This window comes from Alosa sapidissima, chromosome 19, assembly GCF_018492685.1.
Source record: "Alosa sapidissima isolate fAloSap1 chromosome 19, fAloSap1.pri, whole genome shotgun sequence".
Taxonomy (NCBI): Eukaryota; Metazoa; Chordata; class Actinopteri; order Clupeiformes; family Clupeidae; genus Alosa; species Alosa sapidissima.
The window spans coordinates 27,789,614-27,795,377 of record NC_055975.1 but is presented as its reverse complement, the minus strand read 5'-3'; the positions used below and the strand labels follow the sequence as shown (position 1 = coordinate 27,795,377).

At 38.7% G+C, this 5,764-nt stretch overlaps 1 pseudogene; it reads right to left on the bottom strand.

The window, feature by feature from the left end:
• LOC121693650 overlaps positions 1 to 5,367 on the bottom strand; it is a 21,928-nt pseudogene extending 16,561 nt beyond the window's left edge.
• Positions 5,368 to 5,764: the final 397 nt, after the last annotated feature.

Genomic DNA, 5,764 nt, shown 5'->3' with positions numbered 1-5,764 from the left:
CATCAACCATCCGTGTGCCTGGCCCTCCTCTTACCCATCCCGCCTGAAGTCCCATCCTTGACTGCTGTATTACTGTCCCCCTACCTGGATTCCTGGCCCGTACAGCCCCATCACCTGCTTATGACAACTCTGCCCAGATTCTGGCCTGTCTGCTGACCCACCACTGGCCCCCTCACAACTTTCTTTTCCTGGACAATTCCGACGCCAGACTTTTGCACTTTCTCTCACTAAATCATGATTATGCTTTATCATACCGGATACGTAATCATCCCACCTTTTGTAACTTTCACCTCAGGTGCTTTAAACACCATGTGCTATTCTCCACACCTGACTGTCATATGCATGTGTCATTGTTTATAGACCTTACTGTCCGTATTGACCCTAGGCAGATGGGTCAGGCCCTTGAGTCGTGGATCTGCTCGAGGTTTCTTCCTATATGTATCTCCAATTCTAGGGAGTTTTTTCTCGCCCCTGTTACCCATGGGCCTTCCTTCCTTCCTTCCTTCTTTCTTTCTTCCTTTTCTTTTCTCCCTCTTTTCTTTTTCTCTGATTGCCTACATTCTGTAAAGCGCCATGATACATGTGTAATGTTTTGGCGCTATATAAGCACAATAAATTAAATTGAATTGATATCTATGCACCTTATGCACATGCCACACAGCATATACACTTACTGTATATCTATGCACCTTATGCCTGTTCACATTCATATATTCTTATTTCTGCATATTCCTATGCAGCATGAATGCTTATTCATCTTTTATTACACCTTATGTGGATATTAAAGACAATATTTGTAAGTGTTTTATGTGTATGAAACTTGTTCAAGTGTTGAAATCTTAGCAAATACATAGTTTTACTATGTCTGTCTAAGTAATCATATAATTATTACAGTGCATGAAAATGCACTGTACTGTTCTTCCTAGGCAACTTCTTATTATTATTATTCCGCTTACAACTTTTTCCGTACGCAATTTCTCTTGAACAGTTTAACTTTCAACAATAAAACCAAAAACAATGCTTGAATGTTCTATTTGGGTCCCAATCTACTTCCTCTGCATTAAGATAACATATGGAATGTTAAAAAGGAAGTCATTGTTTTTGTTATAATTGTTGAAAGCAAAGATTCTAAAACAGAGCTCCGCTCTAGAATCTTTGGTTGAAAGGGTCTATAAAACAAAATTGGGTTCTCGTCTGACCTAAGGAGACTCTGGCGGGCACGGCCCTGCGGTCGATCCAGAAGGACACCCAGGACAGCATGACCATCAGTGTGGCGGGGAAGTAGGTCTGCAGCAGGAAGAAGAAGATGTGTCTCCGCAGAGTGAAATTGATGAACAAGCGGTTGTACCAGCCTGGAGGAAGAATAGAATAAACGCAGAGACGCAAGCACACACACACACACACACACGCATGCATGGACACACACACACACACACATGCATGCATGGACACACACACACACACACATGCATGGACACACACACACACACACACACATGCATGGACACACACACACACGCAAGCACACACACACACACACACACGCATGCATGGACACACACACACACGCATGCATGGACACACACACACACACGCATGCATGGACACACACACACACACACGCATGCATGGACACACACGCACATGCATGGACACACACACACACATGCATGCATGGACACACACACACACACACACACACGCATGGACACACACGCCTTCCTTCTTTCTTTCTTTCTTTTCTTTTCTCCCTCTTTTCTTTTTCTCTGATTGCCTACATTCTGTAAAGCGCCATGATACATGTGTAATGTTTTGGCGCTCTATAAGCACAATAAATTGAATTGAATTTTTAGGATCAGATAGGAATTCATTCTACTTTGGTTTGTAATTCGGTTTGTCCAATGGTCTAAATAATCTTCTTTTGCTTGATTCATTATTTTGTTGACTCTAATTGATGTTTGGGAAGCAGCGCTGGACTGAGCTTGATCTTTGTTAGTTTTTGTTATTGAGTTAGTTAACTTCAGTACCAGCTGGCTCAGAGGACTCTTTTCAGGGTTCAGCTCCTGGGTTTTCAGTGCCTCAAAATGGAGAGAGTTTTTGGGACTGCTGTTCAAATGCATCCAGAATTTTAAGGTTCTTTTTTGAATACTTAATGCCAATGGAAAGCGGCCTAATTCTGCCCTACATGCATTGTTGGGTGTTTTTGTTTGAACTTTTAATATTGTTCGGCAGAAACAATATAAAAAATCTTGCAATCTTGCAAACAATAAAATCTTGCAAACAATACACAAATCTCTCTCTCTCTCTCTCCCTCTCTCTGCCTCGCTCTGACTGTTTTAAACTTAGATCACACATTCGAATGTCATTGTGACCACACATTATGGAAGCACACCCTTACTACCAGGGAAAAAGGGTAGGCCTATGTTTTTCTTCATACACACCCACAGATGAAGCAGTGCTGTCCTAAATTATCAGTGGCCTTTCAGCCCCCTTCTCCTGAGGAAACGTAGTCAGCCGTAACCAGATAGTCAGACCGAAAAACCCTGTGTGGATGAATCTAAAAACGAAGTTGTATGGGGATTTTTTAAAATTATTATTATAAAAGTCTATCTACCTTCTTCTGCCAGTGACATCAGAAACCAAAGTCAAAGTGTTGCTGTTGTTGTTGTTGTTGTTGTTGTTGTTGTTGTTGATGATGATGATGATGATGATGATGATGATGATGTTGTTGCAGACACTCGAGGCCCTAATGTCTCTCATTCTCTACTTAACATTGAGCTGTTAAAGATACACTATGCAGGTTTTTTTTAGCTTAATATGCAAGTTTTTTTTAGCTTAATTTACCTTTATTTAACAGCTTCAGAGTCATTGGAATGGTTATATGACTTTTTTCGGGTTGAATGGTGGCCGTCTCGCTTCCCCCTAGCGCCTGTGAGCGGAAAAACCACCCTTGCAACTGTGGGCCGGCTGGCCGACGGCCTCAGTGTCAGGAAGTAACAAGTGTAACGAATTGCTTTACTGCATTCAAATACACATACACGCCAGCAGTGTTGGGAGTAATGCGTTACAAAAGTAATGCAATTACTGTAATATATTGCTGTTTGCAGTAACGCGGTAATGTAAGGCATTACTAAAAAAAGTTGGCTAATATTTTACTCGGTACAAACTTCAGTAACGCACGTTACAATGCATTTTAACCCGAAATTAAGTGGTGTTTTGTTTTGATACATATTCGCAAACACGACCGCGAGAACAACAGAAAAGAAAAAAATCGCGCATAATAGTAGAACGTTATCTCCTGATACTAGTTGAAGATGACTGTGGCTGCAGCAGACTCGAAGTCGGATTCTATTTGCTGGATAGACATAAGCCTACGCTTATTATTTTCAGCTTGTCAGAGACAAGGATATGAAGAACATAATAGTTAAGTAAGTGCACTTTGTGTGCGAAACCGAAAGATCTCGCTATGCCTCGCGAAATAGCACAAGTAATTTAATGAAACATCTAAAGTGGTGCCATGCTAATCTTTTTGATTCTTGTTAAAACACAAATTATGCTTTTAGTAGTGCATGTCAGCTTTGTGCTGTGAACTTGAATTAAAGAGAATAAAGGGATAGAAATGCAGAAAAAGATTGTGTAGCCTGGCAGTGCCACCGCTCCCACCACGCGTATCATGCACTTTGCGTAGGGCACCAAAGGACAGAGGGGGCACCCAAATATAGCCAATGAAAAGTAGCTTTACTGCAAACGGCGTTTCACTCAATAACGTTTACAATGTCAAAATGCACTAACACCATGTCACATGCAAGTTTGATACTTTTTGGGTTCTCTCAATCTCCACCACGTAGTACTATACTAGAATGGAATTGGTGGGTCTTCAATAATTCATTTTCCAAGCATTTCATGAAGCACATGATATACCGAGTCGACTGAAACGCATTCCATTCAGATAGCTAGGTGGCTACCAGGCTTATATTTAACTTTTAATTGCACAAAGAAATGTGAAGCAACATGTCATTGCACACTTCCATTTCCAAAGCAATGAAGGCTGCTTATAACAACTTAACATTGTGCATATTATTGTTAATATTGTGCTATCAATGTAACTCAAATAAACAAGAGCTTGCAAAAGGGCATTATGAGAACGTAAAGATCAATGTTCTTAAAGTGACAGTGCACCATTTATAAGTAAAACAGCATTTCTTCAGAAATTAATGTTTAAAAATACACAGTAATGGTCTTAAATTATAAGCCTTTTTATTTTACTTTAGGTGTTTGAGTTATCATTTAAATGTCACTCACTCAAAGCCACTCAATTAGGGTACCGAAATGGCCAGCAGGCCACCATCTTGACATTTCTTTATGTAAGCTTTGATTTAGGCTCTCTGTTGATTTTAATGAGAAGGCCTAGGCCTTAAAGTTACAGTATTTCTAACACAATTTACCAGACTTTGACCTTTTGTCAGTTTTTAACAAAATTCTGACTATGATTGTTCCTTGTATTGCATCATGAGCACTGCTCCTATTGCATTCTACTATTAGCATTAAGCCTAGCTCAGTCATTATGCTATACCACATCTCCCTCCATTGGAAGAGCAATGAGCTGCATTGAGCGTAATAAACTGCATTTAGAATGCCAAATCCATATTTCTAGATATTTTGGTGAAAGTAACTTAAAAGTAATGCAATAGTAATGTAATGCCTTACAATTCAGAGACAGTAATAGTATAATGTAACAAATTACTTTGAAATGACAGTAATAAGTAATACATAATACATTACGATTTTAAAGTAACTTGTCCAACACTGCACGCCAGGCACCGGCTAGAAAAAGGTAGCGATGGAGTTTCTCAGACATTCGTCCTGACAGAGCCAGCGAAAAAGAAGCAAAAACCGAGAACACAGTAAGGAAATTGCCAATACTGCATAGTTTACCTTTAACCTCCTGGGAACCAAGAAAAAAAAGTGTCCAACAATTTCTTTTTTTGTGTGATTTCCTTTCTATTTAGGATTAAAAAAACATCTTACAATTTTTATTTTTTAAAAATTATTTTTATTTTAAATTTTATAGCATGTCCCCTGTGGTGGACAAATGGACCATTTTACTATGAAAAGGTAGCCATGAAAATAGACAAAAATGGACAAATTATGCTTTTAGTGGTATTAAATTAAGGGTAAATTTAACCAAATATAAGGGAAAATGTTATTTATCCTTCTAGACTACTTTATTTGCCTTTTTGGACAGTTGTATTTCTTTTTTCTGGATTGTTCATTTCATTTTCATGTTTTTCTTTCATCTGCGATAATTCATTTTTTAGTCTTACTCTTCCTCACTATCTTCTTGAGGCACAGGATCATAGTCCTCATCTCTGTTTCACTCACTCATCACCTGAGAGCTCCAAATCTGACCCCCCCTCATTCATCCTATACAAATGATCTCCTAAATTTCCCAAAAAATCTAAATATTTTGGTCCTGGTGTCCATTATAATGGACATTCATAAAGTAACTATTATTTCAAAATGTAAATAACTTAACTTCTTTCAAAATGAATCATATGATTCCTGACATTTTCATTAACAAGACCATAAATTGCCATCATAATGAATGCTTAATAAGAAGACACTATTTGACTTATCTCTCCTCCTTCCATAAAATGTGCTTGTTTTGATGTGAACCATTTTTGAGAACCAGGAAGAGGAGGTTCCCAGCAACCCAGCCAATCACATGATATATCATTAGAAAACCCAGGATGTCCTCTTTAAA